The 17,729-nt window shown below is 42.6% G+C and overlaps 1 protein-coding gene across 4 annotated transcripts in view; it reads left to right on the top strand.

The window, feature by feature from the left end:
- Positions 1-6,400: 6,400 nt before the first annotated feature.
- Positions 6,401-17,729, top strand: part of LOC121878529 — a 49,358-nt gene continuing 38,029 nt past the window's right edge. For all 4 annotated transcript variants that reach the window (XM_042384985.1, XM_042385063.1, XM_042384925.1 and 1 more), the window contains exon 1: positions 6,401-6,573. The gene's annotated coding sequence lies outside the window, so the exon portion shown is untranslated. The remainder of the gene's footprint in view (positions 6,574-17,729) is intronic.

The following is a 17,729-nucleotide window of genomic DNA, read 5'->3' as shown; positions in this document are numbered from 1 at the left end:
AAATCACTTAAAAATGGCGAATTACAACACGGAGTGGAATGACCTACCTGTGTGGGTGAGGAACGAGGCACTTACTGACCTTTGAAATGCCCCCGCTCTCTCACTCCACGCTAGGTCACGGATTCCACCTCCTTAACTATTTCACTGAATTACGTTACTGTACACTCTGACGTTTGAAACTGAGACTACAAACTCAGTTTCATTTGCTAATATTCTCTTCACAAACAATGCTCTGACTGAGCTATCAAAGGCAAGAATTAAATTGATCACAAAAGGACGTGGATGGTATGTGGGGTATGGGTTGTTTGGTTCACACTCAGGATGGGATGGAGAAAGGAAACTCACAATGTGCTCACTGTATACATATTGTAATGGATGTACAATGCAGCTTGGTGCTGGGAAGTGGCAGCGTGGTTACAAGCGTGATGTAGAGAGAGCTGTTTGGTGAGGATGCTCAGAGGAGGACAGCTTGTGGGTCGCCATGCTCGCCGGCGGGAGCGAGGGCCGCCAGGCAGCGGCAGAGGAGGTGGTGTAGCTTGCTGTGCTGTAGCTAGAAGAAGAGGGAGGGCACCACGAGGTCAGGTCTTAAATAGCGGGGGTAGGCGCGGCTTAGTAGTTGACCTCCGTGATGTACAGCGGCGCTGGTTGACCCAGACCACGAGGCATACACTGGGGAATTTGCGGGTTGGCTACTCAGCGACAAGCAGCGTTTGTAGGGGAGAAATCCACTACAGGTAATCCCAGTAAGCAAGTTCCAACACGCAGCCTGCCAACACACGAGACGCTGGTGTAAAGTTCCTATCAGGAATTAACTAATTCCATAGTCAATCTCCTTACAACATTTACACTATGAATATCAGTGGTCTCTGATTATTCATAGGTGAAAAAGGTTTTACAGGGTCTCGGTAGCAGAAAGAGTTTACAACTCGGTCAAAGTAATGACGACATCTCGATAACGTCATCAATGAAACAGAGAAAATGGAGGACGTTTCCACTGGGGGACTCAGAAGGTTTTGTGGACGTTTAGCGTAATATGAATCATTAAGTTTAACAGGTTAGCCGTCATTACGATCATGACATGGTGGCCAAACTGGAACACCTTGCCCCAGTTGGCAGCAGTCACCATATAGTGTTGTCATTCAGATTTAACTGTAACCTAGTTCAGGATAAGGCCTGGCCAAGGTGCAAATATTACAAGGGAAATTGCAATGGGATGAGGGAAGAGATGAGAGGTATCAACTGGCCTGACTCATTAAGGTACAAGAATGCAGACACTACGCTGAATATCATAACTAGTAAAGTGACCCATTTGATCGATAAATATATACCCAAGACCAAACCCAGTGCTTCTAGGAATACGAGGGGATCCCTACACATGAACCATGCAGCGGTCGACAGAATTAAGAAGAAAACCCAGAAATTCAAGACGTGGGTTGGGTCAAACGATGAGCAAGACAGGAGGATGTATGCAAGAGATAGAAATCAAGCAAAGATAGAGTGTAGAAGAGCTGAAAAGGAGTTTCAGAGGCTGGTTACAAGCGAGGTCAAGTCAAACCCAAAGGCGTTTTACCGCTATGCAAAGTCGAAATTGAAAACGCGAGTAGGAGTATCAGACCTGAGGCTTGAGAATGGTAGTTACGCAGATTCTGACCAGGTTAAAGCTGAGGCATTGAACAGCTTCTTTTCCTCGGTGTTTACAAGAGAGCATGCAATTAACCTTCCTGCATTTGAGGACAGACGGTTCGACACAACACTGACCCACATTGTGTTCACAGAAGAGGGTATAAGAAATAAACTGTCCAGGCTAAAGGTCCATAAGAGTCTCGGCCCTGACATGATGCATCTTAGAGTGCTAAGAGAGTTGTGCAACGAGCTTGCGAAGCCCCTGAGGATCCTGTTTTGTAAATGCCTGGATGAACAAATGGTCCCCAGTGAATGGAAAGTGGCTTATGTGTCTCCTATCTTCATGAAGGGCGATCGTCTCTCCATAAGGTAAAATAACTCACCTCAATCTTGTTACAGGAACATCGTTATGTCAACTTCTTCTTGTGCGATTCGTGCAGTCTGTTGTGAGTGTGAAGTTGATGCAACACCAATTCTACCACCAGACGAATAGAGAATATCAGACTTGAAGTTCGTTATCATTCGATCCGTTATACGCATATCCTTACAACAGATTGAATTCTCGAAGAGATGCGCTCGGATTCTGATAATTGCATCTAGAAGATTGATTTGCATTCTGTTTCTTGGTTTTGTTTTGATTGCAGTTACCAGAGATAATGTTCGTTCAACAATAGCATTGCTTGCTGGTGTGACTAGGCAATTAAGTGCATAAGCTGCCAATTCCTTGAAGTTTATCATGATGATAGACACCAAGCCAAAATTTGGTTGTGTTGTAGTGGATTTCTCCCCTACAAACGCTGTTTGTCGCCGAGTAGCCGACCCCACCAATTCCCCAGTGCATGTGTAGTGGACGTCTCCCCTACAACTGCGTATCGCATTCCGACGCGCCGCCGTATCCTAGCAACCAAGCGAGAGCTGACACCAGATGGTACGGTAACCTAGCAACGAAACTAGACACCGGCGACTTTCTGGGTTTTCCCAACATGATTCATAGAGGACTCGCGGCTGCTGCTGGGTATATAAGCTCTGTCTCTCCATTGAGATTCATTCTGCCCATCTTCCTGAACAAGCAACACCTCCTCCAGCAAGCTCCATGCTGTCAGCATTCATTCAACCAGGAGGCCAGCAACAGGCAACATCTTCTCTAACGAAGCTCCTGCACATCTACCTCCTACAACACGCTACTCACCGAACGTCTCTACTGAGCAGCCCCTCACCACACGGCACCTCCAGCACCAGACTGTCTATCATATAACTTATATTATACAAGAAAACCACCACCTAGAGTTTCCATCCATCCTGAGTGCTAGACAACATAATACCACGAACTCCTACACATGCCTCGTGGTCTAGGTCAACCAGCGCCTCCATACATCACGGAGCGGGGGTCAACTACTAAGCCACGCCTACCCAGTGGCGTAGCTAGAGTGTGTGCCGCCCGGGGCGGCCCTTGAGTTTGCCGCCCCCCCCCCCGTGACCCTACAAAAAATACATATTGCACAGTGACTCACTCTTTTATATATATATATATATATATATATATATATATATATATATATATATATATATATATATATATATATATATATATATATATAAATAGTTGCCTTACTGTTGTCAGACAAAAGCCACCCCGATCAAAGTAGGGGGCTTTTGTCTGGGTGGCTTTCGTCTGGGGGGCTTTTGTCTGGGTGGCTTTTGTCGGGGGGGCTTTTGTCTGTACCCCAGTGAGGATAGTGTCTTAGTATAAAATCGCAATGCTGTGAAACAAAATCTTAATATTTAATCTCAGTACCGCAGCAAAAGTCACATCAATATTTTTTAACCAATACTTTAATATTTCTTACCTTATAGTATTATGTCTTCCAACGAAGTAAATAACTGGATCGAAAACACAAGAGAACTTAAAAGTCGTCTAGCCTCCCCTCGTCTTGTCACGATGGAGACTTGTGGAGAACTGAAGTGAATTGCTTGTAACTGGTGGATTGGTCGGCTGTACATGAACTGATATGACCCGAGACTGCATGGTTTTGCAGCTACTGGAGACGTTAATCCTTCCCTTTGTATCGGCGGCAAGTTAATCCTCGTCGTGTCTGACCTAACACCTGACCCACACCACATGAGCTCACTGGCGTACTTGTTTGAAGTTGTTTCCTTAATCCTCAACAGGTTACAGGTTGTGTGTGTGGGGGGGGGGCATAGCAAGGGTGTACGTAGCTCATGACGTGGCCGTGATGATGTGGGTCAGGTGTTAGGTCAGACACGACAAGGATTAACTTGCCGCCGATACAAAGGGAAGGATTAACGTCTCCAGTAGCTGCAGATATGGGTGATGAGCAGACCCAAAAGTGCCGCCCCCAAAGTGCCCCCCCCCCCCTAGCTACGCTAGTGCCCCCCCCGCTATTTAAGACCTGACCTCGTGGTGACCTCTTTTTCTACCTACACCAACCAGCCAGCAACACCACACCTCCTCCTCCGCCTGCCTGGCGGTCCTCGCTCCCGCCGGCGAGCATGGCGACCCACAAACTGTCCTCCTGTGAGCATCCTCACCAACCAGCTCTCTCTACATCACGCTTGTAACCACGCTGCCACTTCCCAGCACCAAGCTGCATTGTACATCCAATACAACATGTATATAGAGAGCAAATTGTGAGTTTCCTTTCTCCATTCCATCCTGAGTGTGAACACAAACATCTCATACCCCACAAATGGTGACCCCCGGAGATTCGCACTCACACAGGATGGAGGAGAAACAGATCACGCTCCCAGTCTTCAAGCAACATGGAAGACTAGCTTATCCACCCAGAAGCAGCTCTCATCGGCTCTACAACTACTATCTCTATACCGCAGGTTAGACACCCTAGAGCAGCACTGTTTCTCTAAGCAGACACCATCTCCTCTTCCTGCCCCAAGCACCACGTCCTACCGACCCCAACACACCCGTCCTGCCTCAGACGCCGACTCCGGCCCAGCAGTAACCCCTGCCGCCCCTGACGCGGCCTCTGTTCCTGAGTGTGGACCCACACACCCCTCTTTTCTCCCTCAGGTACTCCCTGCTAATGTCCTGCACCCTGCTGCTGTCGTGGACCCAGTTGCTGTCACGAGCCCTCATCCGCTTCTGCTGACGCAGCCTCTGCTCCTGACCCAGGCCCACACACCTCAGCAGGCGCATCTGACGACTCTGTACCTGCCGTGAGGGAAGCACAACATTCATCGCCTCCACACACCCTTTTTCTCCCTCTCTTCTCCCACAGATAGTGTGTATATAGACAGTTGTATCCAGCGACCGGCTCATCCACGCCATCGCCGTTCTGCCTCACATGTGCTAAGCAACCCTGCAGACAACAAGTCTCCTACACCGCCTGGAGGGAAGGGGTAGTATTGTAGTGGATTTCTCCCCTACAAACGCTGTTTGTCGCCGAGTGGCCGACCCCACCAATTCCCCAGTGTATGCCTCGTGGTCTAGGTCAACCAGCGCCGCCATACATCACGGAGCGGGGCTCAACTACTAAGCCACGCCTACCCCCGCTATTTAAGACCTGACCTCGTGGTGACCTGTCTCTTTCTACCTACAGCCGCAGCCAGCAACACCTCCTCCTCCGCCGCTGCCTGGCGGCCCTCGCTCCTCCTCCGCCTGCCTGGCGGTCCTCTCTCCCGCCGGCGAGCATGGCGACCCACAAGCTGTCCTCTGAGAATCCTCACCAACCAGCTCTCTCTACATCACGCTTGTAACCATGCTGCCTTCCCAGCACCAAGCTGCATTGTACATCCAATACAACATTGAGAGTTTCCTTTCTCCAACCCATCCTGAGTGTGAACCAAAACACCTTGAACCCCACAGTGTCATCTGAAATTTCATTGTTTTCAAACACATTTTCTAGTCTCCAATCTGTTACAGTAATTTTCCGATATTGTTCTATTTCATCTGAATTATTTTTAGCTAAATGTAACATAGGTAAATCTGAAAAATCACCTTTAGCTGTTTGGTTTAATACCTTCGAAGGATTAAGTAATGAAAGATTTTTGAATGCTTCAGCTGCATTGCACAATCTGGAACCCACTTGATCGATGGCCTCAACAATAAATATACAGCATCTTCTTTTAACATCAAGGACTTTGTTTTCTTCTTCTTTAACTTGTTGTCTCTCCTTGAACTCCTTTAGATGACTATTAACCTCTTGCTGAAATTTGGCTCCAAAATCAATTTTTTCAATGCCTTTGTCTGTACCATCATTATTGTAAATTCTATTGCAAAGAGTTTTTCTGAGTGCCCGCCGGACACCGGCTGCCCGGCGGGCCGGCACTCCGTTCAGTCTACGTGTTGTAAACTCGTTCAATACGCGTTTAGTACGTACTTAAAAAAAATGGCCAAATTTTGAATATGGCCAAATCGAAAAGGCCAATCTGGCAACCCTGATACAGAAAGCGCATTGTGAGTTTCTATCCTACCTCATTCCTGAGTGTGAGATACCTACATGTACGTACTTTTGTGTGCCCATACTAAGAGAATTGACTACTGGCCACATACAGTACGCCACGCTACCAAAGTGTAATTTCCGTTGAATTCCCTTTTTATATTCATGACGTATTTGAAATACAAAACAAAACGGTGTCAGTCATAATGTAGCACGTTTGTTTTGTTTCCCCCCCCAAAAGTAACATGAACTAGGTAGCCGGTAAAAAAAGTACAATACTAACCATGTTGCAAAAACGCTTGCATGGTTCTGCTATTTTTAGCATAATTTTATCGCAAGTTTAGCGCTTATTGTCGTCAATATCTGGTAACACTGGATGGAGGAAAACAGTGAACATGGCGAAGGTGTGACGTATGTACCAAGATCAACTGGATTAAAATATAACACCACAGATGATCAGCCGAGTCTGGTGATTGGAACGAGACATCGCATTAAGAAAGTTGTGTACTATGTAAGATTGATTATAAAATTAAATGTAAGTGCATTCCAAGTTTCCATTTCTTAATTGTTGGTGCAGTATTTTTTGTTTACATTATCAGAAGAGGATAAAGTCATTATTGCAGTTTCGGCCAATACTCGGCCGACTGTTTTAACCATCCTCAACCTTTAGATCTTATTTGGAGTATTTCTAACCCCACTTCAGCCAGGGGGGCAAAGAATAATAACTTTGACCTGCGACTTCTAATTCAGGTATTGTACTGATGGGGTCTGCCCATTTCGTCACCAACCCGTTTCGTCACCACTGCTTTACCCGTATCGTCACTGCATTCATTCCCATCAATATATACACGAAAATAACCATGAAGACAACTTATTAAACACGAAAATATAAAATTTAAACATTGTTAATACTCCTGCAACCATCTCACTTAAACAATATGTGAAAGATTAAAAACATAAATAAAAATAAAAACATTGTTAATACTCATGTAAGCTTGAGAGAAGAAGACACTGACATTTTTTTTGAAATTTTTTTTAGGAAATTAGAAGTGGTGAAACTATTTCCTTCATAGTCACCCCACAGCTTCCAGAGATGGACTTGTTTGTCACGACTTGCTTTTCTTGTGCAGTATTTTAACTTGTGCTCAGCAACTAATTGTAATTGCAAATCAACCATTGAGCCTTCTCTGTGAAGAAGGTAGAGTGAGATTGTTCTTTGCTGCTTGGTGGTTTATGCTCTGGTGCCAAATCACCTTGATTTGTTTTGTATTTTGTTTATTTACCAATGTTTTAATCGTTTTCCGTATTAAATAATTAATATTCATGTATAATAATAACACAATACTTCTCGAGTCGTCTGTATACATGTGTAATTTCTATTTGTGTACAATAATAACTTATAATTTGTCACTAATGCCGTCTACTGTTAGTGGTGACGAAACGGACTTGATATTGGTGACAAAATGGGGTTTTGGTGACAAACCGGGATGGTGACGAAATGGGGTGTATCCGTAACGATTTGGGGGTTAGGTTAGGTTTGGTTAGTTTAAAGTAAGTTAGGTTTGTATTATTGCAGTTTCGACCAATACACGGCCGATTGTTTTAAACATCCCAACCTTTAAATCTCCTTATTTGGAGTATTTCTAACGGTCATTTTTCGTTAACCACCTATCACTTTTTTACGATTTTTTTCTCTTAATAGATCTCTTCAAGAAACAAAAGAATATACGGTAATGGTATAGTTTAGGGCGAACACCAGAAGGAGTTTGTTGATTTTATGTATTTTTGCCATACACCTGTACTTATTATTTTGATGATTTTAAGTATATTAAAAGAAACTACTACTTTCTAGCATAATTTTAAGCATTTTTTTGTTTATTTTTTATTTACTCTATCCCGCTTCACAATTCTCCTCCCGGTGCCATTTTTGTTGTTTACCTCGCTGAATCCCTCTTCAAGAGACGTTTCCTATAAACGATGGTGAACGCTTCCACGAATTCCTCCTCACCATTGCTGATTTACATTAACCTCAATATTGCGGTAAGTTGTTTAACACATAAATTAACACGAACAGGTAATGCATAGAACCTAATATAAACTGACCTAATATACCCAATCTATGGGTATGTTAGGTCAGGTTCTATTAGGTTCTATGCATTGTCATTTACATTTCTGTGTTTATTAGCATGCTATTAGTGTGTAGAAAGAATTTCAGCGATTTCTACAAACTCCTTCTAGTGTTAGCCCTAAACTACACCTTTACCGAATATACTTGAATTGGTTATTTTTCGTTAACCACCCATCACCTTTTTTCACATGAAAAATAAATTTTTTCGCTAGTTTTCTTGCTGTTTTAGATGATTCTGACATTTATCTTTGGGACAAATAATATTTTTTTTTAGTTACGTTTTGTTAGGCTAGGTTGGTTGGTTGGTTCCTATGGTATGAGAATAGGTTATTTTGGGGGTGTTTTGCTCAAATGTGACCTCCATTTTTTGCAAATTAGCAGTTTCTGTAAAATGAAAATGTTAATTTTTTGCCAAAAATGTAAAGGTGTAGATAACGGCTACCACCAGAAGGAATTGTCTGAATTGGTTTAAATTTTTTCTACACACTGATATCATGATATTAAACACAAAAATGGAAACGACAATGTATAGAACCTAATGGAACCTGACCTAACATACCCATAGGTTGGGTATGTTAGGTCAGGTTGTATTGGGTTCTATGCATTATCGTGTTAATTTATGTGTTAAATAACTTACCTTAATATTGAGGTTAATGTAAATCAGCAATGGCGAGGAGGAATTCATGGAAGCGTTCACCATCGTTTATAGGAAACGTCTCTTGAAGAGGGATTCAGCGAGGTAAACAACAAAAATGGCGCTGGGAGGAGAATTGTGAAGTGGGATAGAGTAAATACAAAAATGAAAATTAAAAACTTAAAATCATAATAAAAAATATATATTTTATTTAATATACTTAAAATCATCAAAACAATAAGTACAGCAAAATTAAGAAAATCAACAAACACCTTCTGATGATAGCCGTTATCTACACCTTTACCGCAATTTTGTTTTAATTTGCACAAAAAATGATTGTCAGATTTGAGTAATACACCAAAAATAACCTATTCTCATACCAAAGGAACCAACGTAACATAACCGAACTAAAAAAAAGAAGAGTGATTCGCACCAAAGATAAATGTCAGAATCATCTAAAACAGCAAGAAAGCTGGTGAAAAAATTTATTTTTTATTTAAAAAAGGTGATGGGTGGATAACAAAAAATAAGCCTTGAATTTAGCAAGGCATTCCAAAAATAAATGTGATATTTGCGATTTTGTTGTTGTAATAATCACAAATTTTTCTAAATCCTAATATGATCTTATGGTGACATGCAGCGTCGGTCTCATTTGTTTGTTTGTGTGTTAGCACGTCTTGATGCGTGGGTGGAGGGAAATTATAAACGATGCGACCTGTTAGATAAGGTCAGGTCAGGTTTGGACGTGGCCTGTTAGGTTAGGTCAAGTAAGGTTAGTTTAGCACGTAGACCTAGTTTAGTTTTAACCTTTTTTTCCCGTGAAAAATATATCTTTTTGCTAGGCTTCTTGGTGTTTTAGATGATTCTGCTGAAGCTGTTTAATTTCTTAATATACAATGAACCCTCACTTTACGCGGTCAATTGAACCCACGGCGGCCCGCGTAAAGTGAGAAACGCGTAAAGTGAACAACATAACATATTGGATTAATTGAAATAGAGACTGGGCCGACCCCCAAACTCCACTTTTTCAGACACAATACCTACGTTGTAGTAAAAATAACTTCTTAATTTTATGATGGTATGCACACACAATTAATAATTAAGAGAAATATCAATAATATTAGGTTTTTTAACACTTACATTAGTAGAAAAGATGGCTGGGCACACGGGGATGGGGGGTTGGTTCCGAGGCAGAGGGCAGATTATTGGCCCTCACCTGTATCACTTGTATCAATTGTATCACTATCCACCACAGAGGCTTGCAGGGCCTCTTTGTCAAACCCCTCAAAGTCCATATAAGTCCATATCCTCAATATCATTATCACTATCACTGACTTGGGCCGGCTGTGGTGGGTGGCGGGTGAAGAACTCGGTAATGTTTTGATGACTGGGCGACCTTGTGCGCACCCTGCTTGCGCCGCTCTCCGCGTAAAAGGGTACACACACCGCGGAAAGTGAGCATTCCGGTTTCGGCAGGGTACCGCGTAAACGTGGAAACGCGTAAAGTGAAACCGCTTAAAGCGGGGGTTTACTGTATAAGGAGTAAGAGGAGAACAGATTATCCCAACTGTTACTCAACTCCGGTGTAACTAGTAACTTCTTTTTACAGTAACAGTACAGTGACCCCTCCGTTAACGAACTCAATCCGTTCCAGAAGGTCGTTCGTTAATCGAAAAGTTTGTTAACTGAAACCATTGTTTCAATGGGTTTTTGGGTAATTGGTTCCAGCTCACCGAAAATTTCCTAAATTCAACAAAAATGGTAGAAAAGTTCACTTACTTTGAGGTGTGTAAGTAGAAGGCTCCTGGATGATGATGATGGGATTTAGAATGGGGGTGGAGGAGAAGGAAGAAGAGAAGGCATTGGGGTGGAAGAGAAGTCACCCCATGGCGCCATTTCACCCATAAAATTTTAGCTCTCTTGGTGTAATTCAAGATTATTTTCTTTAAATCAACACTGCACTGCATTATATATTGTCAATATGTAAAATATATTTCAAAATGACCAATAATTGGCTTGGAAACACACAAAAAAAGCGTTTAGTTGAAGAGTCTCAAGCAAGATGTTACCTCCAGTGAAAACAGAGAGAGACTAACTCCTGTTTGCTGTGTTAAGAGGCTGGATGCCACGCATTAAACTAGTCACTTTACCTTCAATTATGTTCAATAATTGTTAAAATGACTATAAAATTGAATATTAAACTTTTAAAATTATTGAATAGTATAAACTTCTTGATATTTACTAAAATAGTAAGGAATTTAAGCCCTAGAACCAATTAATGTATTGGCGGACTGATACTAAAGCTGGTTGCCCGGTCAGTGCAAGCGAAAACATGTTGAGGTCGGTTCGTAAGAACTTCGTTAACCGAATTTTTTTTCGTTAACCGAATTGAAGATCCTTATGGAAGGCAGTTCGTTAATCGAAATTACGTTAACCGAGGTGTTCGTTAAACGAGGGGTCACTGTATAACACAGTAAAGGGAAGAACATAATATCTCTACCTTTACCAAGTGTGTATCTGTTGGGTGACTGTTACTTTGTATAGCAACTACTGTACTTGTGAAGCTTTCATGTATGTAACAACCTTCCTGGGTTGTCACCACTTGTAACAATCACTTGTGAAGCATGTTACCTTATATTCTAGATCAGGGGTCACCAAACTACGGCCCGCGGGCCGGATCCCAAGTCCTTCCCCGGCTCGTGGTAGCTCCGCCTACGCTCTGACGTTACCAGAGCTTTCGTTCTGGCTTGCAAGTATTGAACAGAATGATTATGCGGCCCGCGCTCGTCATTCTTTCAGTTATCCGGCCCACTGTGAAAAAAGTTTGGTGACCCCTGTTCTAGATGAACTAAAATATAGATCAAAGTTTATTGGTTCTTCAGTAACGAAATCGAATATGCTCTTTTTCTGTATTTATTTTAAAAGGTTTCTATGTACACCTTCAAAAAGGATTATCATCATAACTTAATCACTGTAGCTATGAGTGTTAAATGAGGATGGAGGCTATCTTAAATAGCTTTGCTAAATACGTCCGATTGATGTGAGACTCGGAGTGATCTTGAGTAGGGACTCTGAGAGGAAGGTATGGAGCTTATCTGTGAAGCTTAGTTCGAAATCCTTCTCCCGTGAGAGTTAAATAACTACTGAGGGAGGAGCAGCTCTGAAGAAAGCTTAGACTGATCACGTGTTCAATGAATGGATCACATGATCACTGCATAACATCTCATTGCTCATGGAAATTTGCCTTGGGTGATGGAGTTATATAAGATTTTTTACCCCACATTTATATAAAAACTAAGGGGCTAATACAGTGTACATGACATTTATTTTTGGTGAAAATCACTCGCTTTCACCCTCCCCCCCCCTCCCCCCCCAAACCCTGCATTCCCAACAAGGCCTCCTACATTGTTGGGGTGAAAGGGGAGTGGAAATAACAAAAAAAAATTATTTGCCCCATAGATAAAAGTCAGAATCATTTAAAACAGCAAGAAAACTAAACTAGTGAAAAAATATATTTTTCATGTGAAAAAAAGGTGATGGGTGGTTTATGAAAAATATCCTTTTTAACCCCATTTCAACCAGGGGGCAAATAATAATAATGTTAGAAATGAATTTTAAAGTTTTTCCATATTATTTTTTTTTGGGAGGGGGGGGGGGTGGTGGTGAAGACTCCAAAACGGGTACTTTTCCCCGGAAATAAAGGTCAAATTCGATTAAATCACACCAAAATACACATGATAAACTAATTTCTAAACTACTCGGGCATATTGGCCAACACTGCAATTTTACCAGTAATATTTAAGAAAAGGGTACGGTGAAATTATCCTTTCGGTCATTCAGCGCATTTTAGGATTTTAAGTTTTGGTATCAGTTGTTAGACAATTCTAAGACACTTTTCTTTTATAGACTTTATGTTGGAAATTTATATTTTTTAAGTATTTTAATCGATAAAATTACCAGAATATTACTTGTTTAAAGTGGGCAGGGCTTTGGGTAAGATTGCCTTTAATTGCCCCACAAGTTTTTAGTTTTTTTAATATACCTATTATATAGATTAGACAATTTTAAAACACTTCTTCCATGATATTTTTGTCAGAAATGTATATTTTTTTGTATTTTAACCTATTAGATAAACAACAATATTAGTTGTTTCTAGTGTGCAGGGCTCTGAAGTAGAGGGAAAATGTGGAGTAAAATACAAAAAATAACACCAAACAATCCTTTGAAAACCTGACTTAATGTTCCCTACTTCAAAGCCCTGCCCACTTGGAACAAATTAATAATATTTGTGGTAAGTTTATTGGTTAAAATACTCGAAAAATATATATTTCCATTGGAAATGCTGGAGAAGAAAGGTGACTTATAATTGTCTAAACTACTGATTCCAATAGTTAGATTCCTAAGATTCTATACATGACTGAAATGATAATTTTGCCTATCCTAAGACACTTTTCTTCTATAGCGTTAAAATTGGAAATTAAAATTTTTTGAGCATTTTAATCAATAAAATTACCAACAGTATCACTTGTTTAAAGTGGGCAGGGCTATGAAGTAGAAGGAAAATATGGGGTAAAATACAAAAGAAAACACTAAACAAACCTGTCCTTAGTTGATAAGGAAAAGAAGCAGCAGAAGCATTGTTGGAAGACCTCACAACCTTATAAAAGAAACCTACATAACCTTACCTAACTTCTTAGCCATGAGGCTATTTTATAATTGCAGTCATGTACTGAATATTCTATGTAAAAATTTAATTTTAAATGATTTATTTATAGTGCATTACTGGCCACTTCTGACACAAAGACGGGCTATAAATAGCCTTCTTATCTCCCCTCCATCTCTTACCCTCTGTCAGAGGGAAGGTCTTGGTAAATAACTTTTGTTTGTTTATTTTCATTGTTTGTCTAATTTACCATGTTGTATCAAAGTAATATTACTAAAAATTTTATAGGTAGTAGGCAGCTACCAAACAGGGAGATAATACTGCCTGGGAAGATATTGGAATCATAGTGTACAGTATTGTCTAATGGTAGACCCTACTTCCATATGGCTTCACGAAAATTATGACCAAGTCTTAGGTTGCTGATCTATATTTCTGCCTCATTTACACACAATTGCAGTTTCAATTGTTTCTCTTCCTTTGACAACACAACATACATACAGTATGTTAACGCTCATAGGAGCGTTATTAGTTTGTTAATGGAGAAATAAACCCTCAACGTTGACGCGTACCATATAATTCGGTCAAAACCTGTTAAAGAACAATTCACTTATAACAAATGCTGTTTTCTCAGGACACATAGTATGACTAATACAATCAATATACAGTACATAGCCTGTTAACATCTTAAGTATAACTCACATGTTACATCTGTTGATATATTAGGAGACAAGTTGTATAATATGATCAAATTACAGTACATAAATATACTTATTAAAGTTATTTAGAGTTTGTATTTACGTTTTAGGGTCTTGGGGTCTTGGGTTCGACCAGCGTATTAAAGTTATTTAGAGTTTGTATTTACGTTTTAGGGTCTTGGGTTCGACCAGCGTGTTGTTTCTTCTGCAAGAATTGATAGACTACTGTGAGCAATCGCCACCCAATCGCAGTCCTAGGCGAGGGCCATCTGTTTTATATTAGACACGACCAACAAACATGTTGTCAGCACTGCCTCCCCTTCTCACCCTCTCTCATGTTTATCTTACTGTGGCGGTAACACTCCCCCTGTCGGGCTTCGCACGAAATCACGGCATGTTATTAGATTCACTCTCCGACCCCTTCCAACAGGCAGAGTCTCGTCACTGGGCGTATTAACACTGAGTCCTTTGACTTCACTTTAACACTTCGCACCAGGCCATCTTTGCTCGGTAGAGCCTCCAGTACTCTCCCTAGCATCCACTGACTCCTGGGAAGGGGTTGTCCAGAGATGATCACGATATCCCCAGCGTGGAGATCAGGGCGAGTTTTGAAGAACCTTTGTCGCTGACGTAATGTTAGGAGATATTCTTTTACCCACCTTTCCAAAATTGGTCTGCAATGAATTGGTTATACTTCCATCTTCGTTGGTACCCTTCTGTCATGGACTGATCGCCTCCGGTGGACAGTGTCTCCGGGTTCATTTGTAGTATGTGAAGCGGCGTTAGTGTTTCTAGATCTTTTGGGTAGTCAGACACTGGGGTGATGAGCCTTCCGTTGATAATCTCTTCTACGGCGCAGAACACAGTGCTGAGGCGTTCATTGTCTAGTGTCTGGGTGCCCACCACTCCCTGGAGGACCTTCCTTACAGTGCGGATTTGTTGCTCCCACACTCCTCCCATGTGAGAGGCTGTCAGGGGTTGAACTGCCATTCTATTTGTTTCTGTAGAAGGGCATTCCCGACCTTGTCACTGTTGTTCCAGCCGTTCACCGCCTCTCGTAACTCTCGGCTAGCTCCAATCATGTTGGTTCCCCTGTCATACCGAACATGCTTGGGAGGTCCCCTGCGGCAGGTGCATCTTGTCAGGGCATTTGGGGAATGAGTCGGTGTCTAGTGAGGTGAGGACTTCTAGGTGTATGGCTCTGGTGGTCATGCAGGTGAACAAGCATCCCCATCTCTTCGCCTGGGCTCATCCTTGTTTAACCCCCCAAAAAAGGGCTAAAGCAATCAATGCCAGTGTAGGTAAACGGCTGGCCTGGGCGCACTCGATCTTCTGGCAGGTCGGCTTGGCGTTGATGGGTAGGCAATTTGCGGTATTTAGGTATCCAGTACGTCTCACGTATTATGGCAAGAGTGTGTTCTCGTCCTGAGTGTCCAGCTCTAGTTGGGTATACCTCTCTCACGATGAGCCCCGTGATCCTGTTGTCCCTTGGCAATAGTATGGGATTCTCTTGGTCTGGGTGGAGAGTGGCGTGTTTCAGTCGGCCACCTACTCTGATCAGACCGTCCGTGTCTAGATGAGGTTCCAGCCGCCTTACGTCGCTATCTCTCATGGGTTGTCCCTGTTGTAACATTCCTAGTTCTCGAGGGAATCCTTTCCTTTGCATCAATCTTAAGACGGCTAATTTCGCCTCTTCCAATTTGTTGACCTGGAGCTGATTTTCTCTGCGATGTTTGTTCTTTCACTTCCCAAGCTGCCATTCTATAAACCTTCTAATCCACGCTACGCTCTTCAGAAGTCGATGCCACGATGAGTACCTGGCCCATAGCTAATCGAGGGTACCCTCCTCCTGGTCAACGTTCGTCGTCAGCACCGTGGTTTCCTTCTTCACCTCTGGGTCTCCGTCTCTGAGGTCTGGAATCCTCAATGGACTCTTTGGCCAGCTGTCTTCTTCCAACAAGAGGAAAGCAGGTCCTCGAATCCACCTGCCCTCCTCATTGAGCTCTGCTTTATGTAATCCACAACTAGCGTCTTCGGCCGGGTTCAGTGCTGACGTCATGTGGCGCCATTGTTCTACCTTGGAGTCCTCGTGTATCGTTGCCACTCGATTAGTCACGAAGGAATGGAAGCGTCTTTCGGTGTTGCGCATGTATTGAAGGACTGCCGTACTGTCTGTCCGGAACACTTCTGTATATTTGTAATTCAAGTTCTCGTCGTAGTTGTTTGCCTGCCTTGGCAGCCAGTACTGTCACGCAGAGCTCGAGTCGAGGTATAGTCTGCTGTTTCAGAGGGTCTAGCTTGGCCTTGCTACACATGAAGGAAATTCGTTATTCAACCCAATACCGCGTCTACACTCATCTTGGGGTATATATATAATTTTGGCTCTTGTGACGCTCGGAGCGATGAGCCCCAGTGGGTCATATATGGGGCTGACCATACTCAGAAAGTTTCGTTTCATCTCTGGTTTCTTAGGGTATCTGGACCCGGACCTTTAGTTCGTCCTTTTTCAGGTCCCACAAGATTCCCAGCGCTCGTTTAGTGGGGAGCCTGTCGTCTTTCAAATGACTTCCTTTATTCCCACGGCTTTCTCTGTCTGTGGAATTGCTTTGAGGACTTCCCTGTGATTACAGACCCCCTTCGTAAATCCGAATCCGCCCTTCCTTTTCAGCTGTCTCAGTCAATGGGTAATTATCATTGCCTTCCCCGGCGAATTTACTGAGAGAAGCAGATCGTCAATGTAGAAGGTACAATTCGCTTTCTTGATGTCGTCATGGAGACTTTCCCTGCAATCTTGGAATGTTCGTTGTAGCGCATTTCCGGCGCATGAAGGGCTACACATACCTTCAAAGAGATGTATTGTCGTTTAGGAAGTGGTGGGGCCCCTGGCGGCTGGTCGTCCGTCGACTATAAGAATCGTAAGGCGTCTCGATGTTCGGTACTACTCGCACTTAATGGAACATTACCTCGATATCAGCCGGGAGTGCAACCTTTCCTTGTCTGAATCTGATGAGGACTCCCATCAAATTTGCATCACCTGGCTGTTCAATGACATCAACTCACATTTGGCTGTACAATCAAAACTATTTTCACCTTTTCTGGCTTGTTGGGAATCAACGCGGGGTGGTGTGAGAGATACCAGGTCTTCCCGGGTGTAACACTGAGTTCTTGATGTGGGACTCGCTCAGCATGTCCCTCGTCGACTAGAGACTAAACGTCTCATCTCTTCTTGATACCTCTGAGGGAGCCTTGGGTTCTTTAGGAGGCATTTTCGGACCCGCCAATCGCTGTTCGGCAAGCTTCTTATTGTCTGAGAGTTCTGGTTCTTCCTGGTGAAACAACAATGACCTTGGGGATAGTGATGGATCGGCTCTTTCTTTCTCCTACGCTAACCACTTTTACACTGATCTCTTCGGCATTTACACGGTACTTCTTTCTTTCATGATTGTGCCAATGGAGAGGGAAAACTGGCATTCCCTCTGCTTGCAGCCTTGGTACTGCTCGTCAGAAACCCCCGTGAAGTGTAGAAACCTCGATTGTTCTCCAGAGCAGCCATCTATACCACACACCATCT

This window comes from Homarus americanus, unplaced genomic scaffold (genome assembly GCF_018991925.1).
Source record: "Homarus americanus isolate GMGI-L3 unplaced genomic scaffold, GMGI_Hamer_2.0 scaffold51859, whole genome shotgun sequence".
Classification (NCBI taxonomy): domain Eukaryota; kingdom Metazoa; phylum Arthropoda; class Malacostraca; order Decapoda; family Nephropidae; genus Homarus; species Homarus americanus.
The sequence above is the reverse complement of the archived record's forward strand: the minus strand, read 5'-3'. Positions and strand labels throughout refer to the sequence as shown.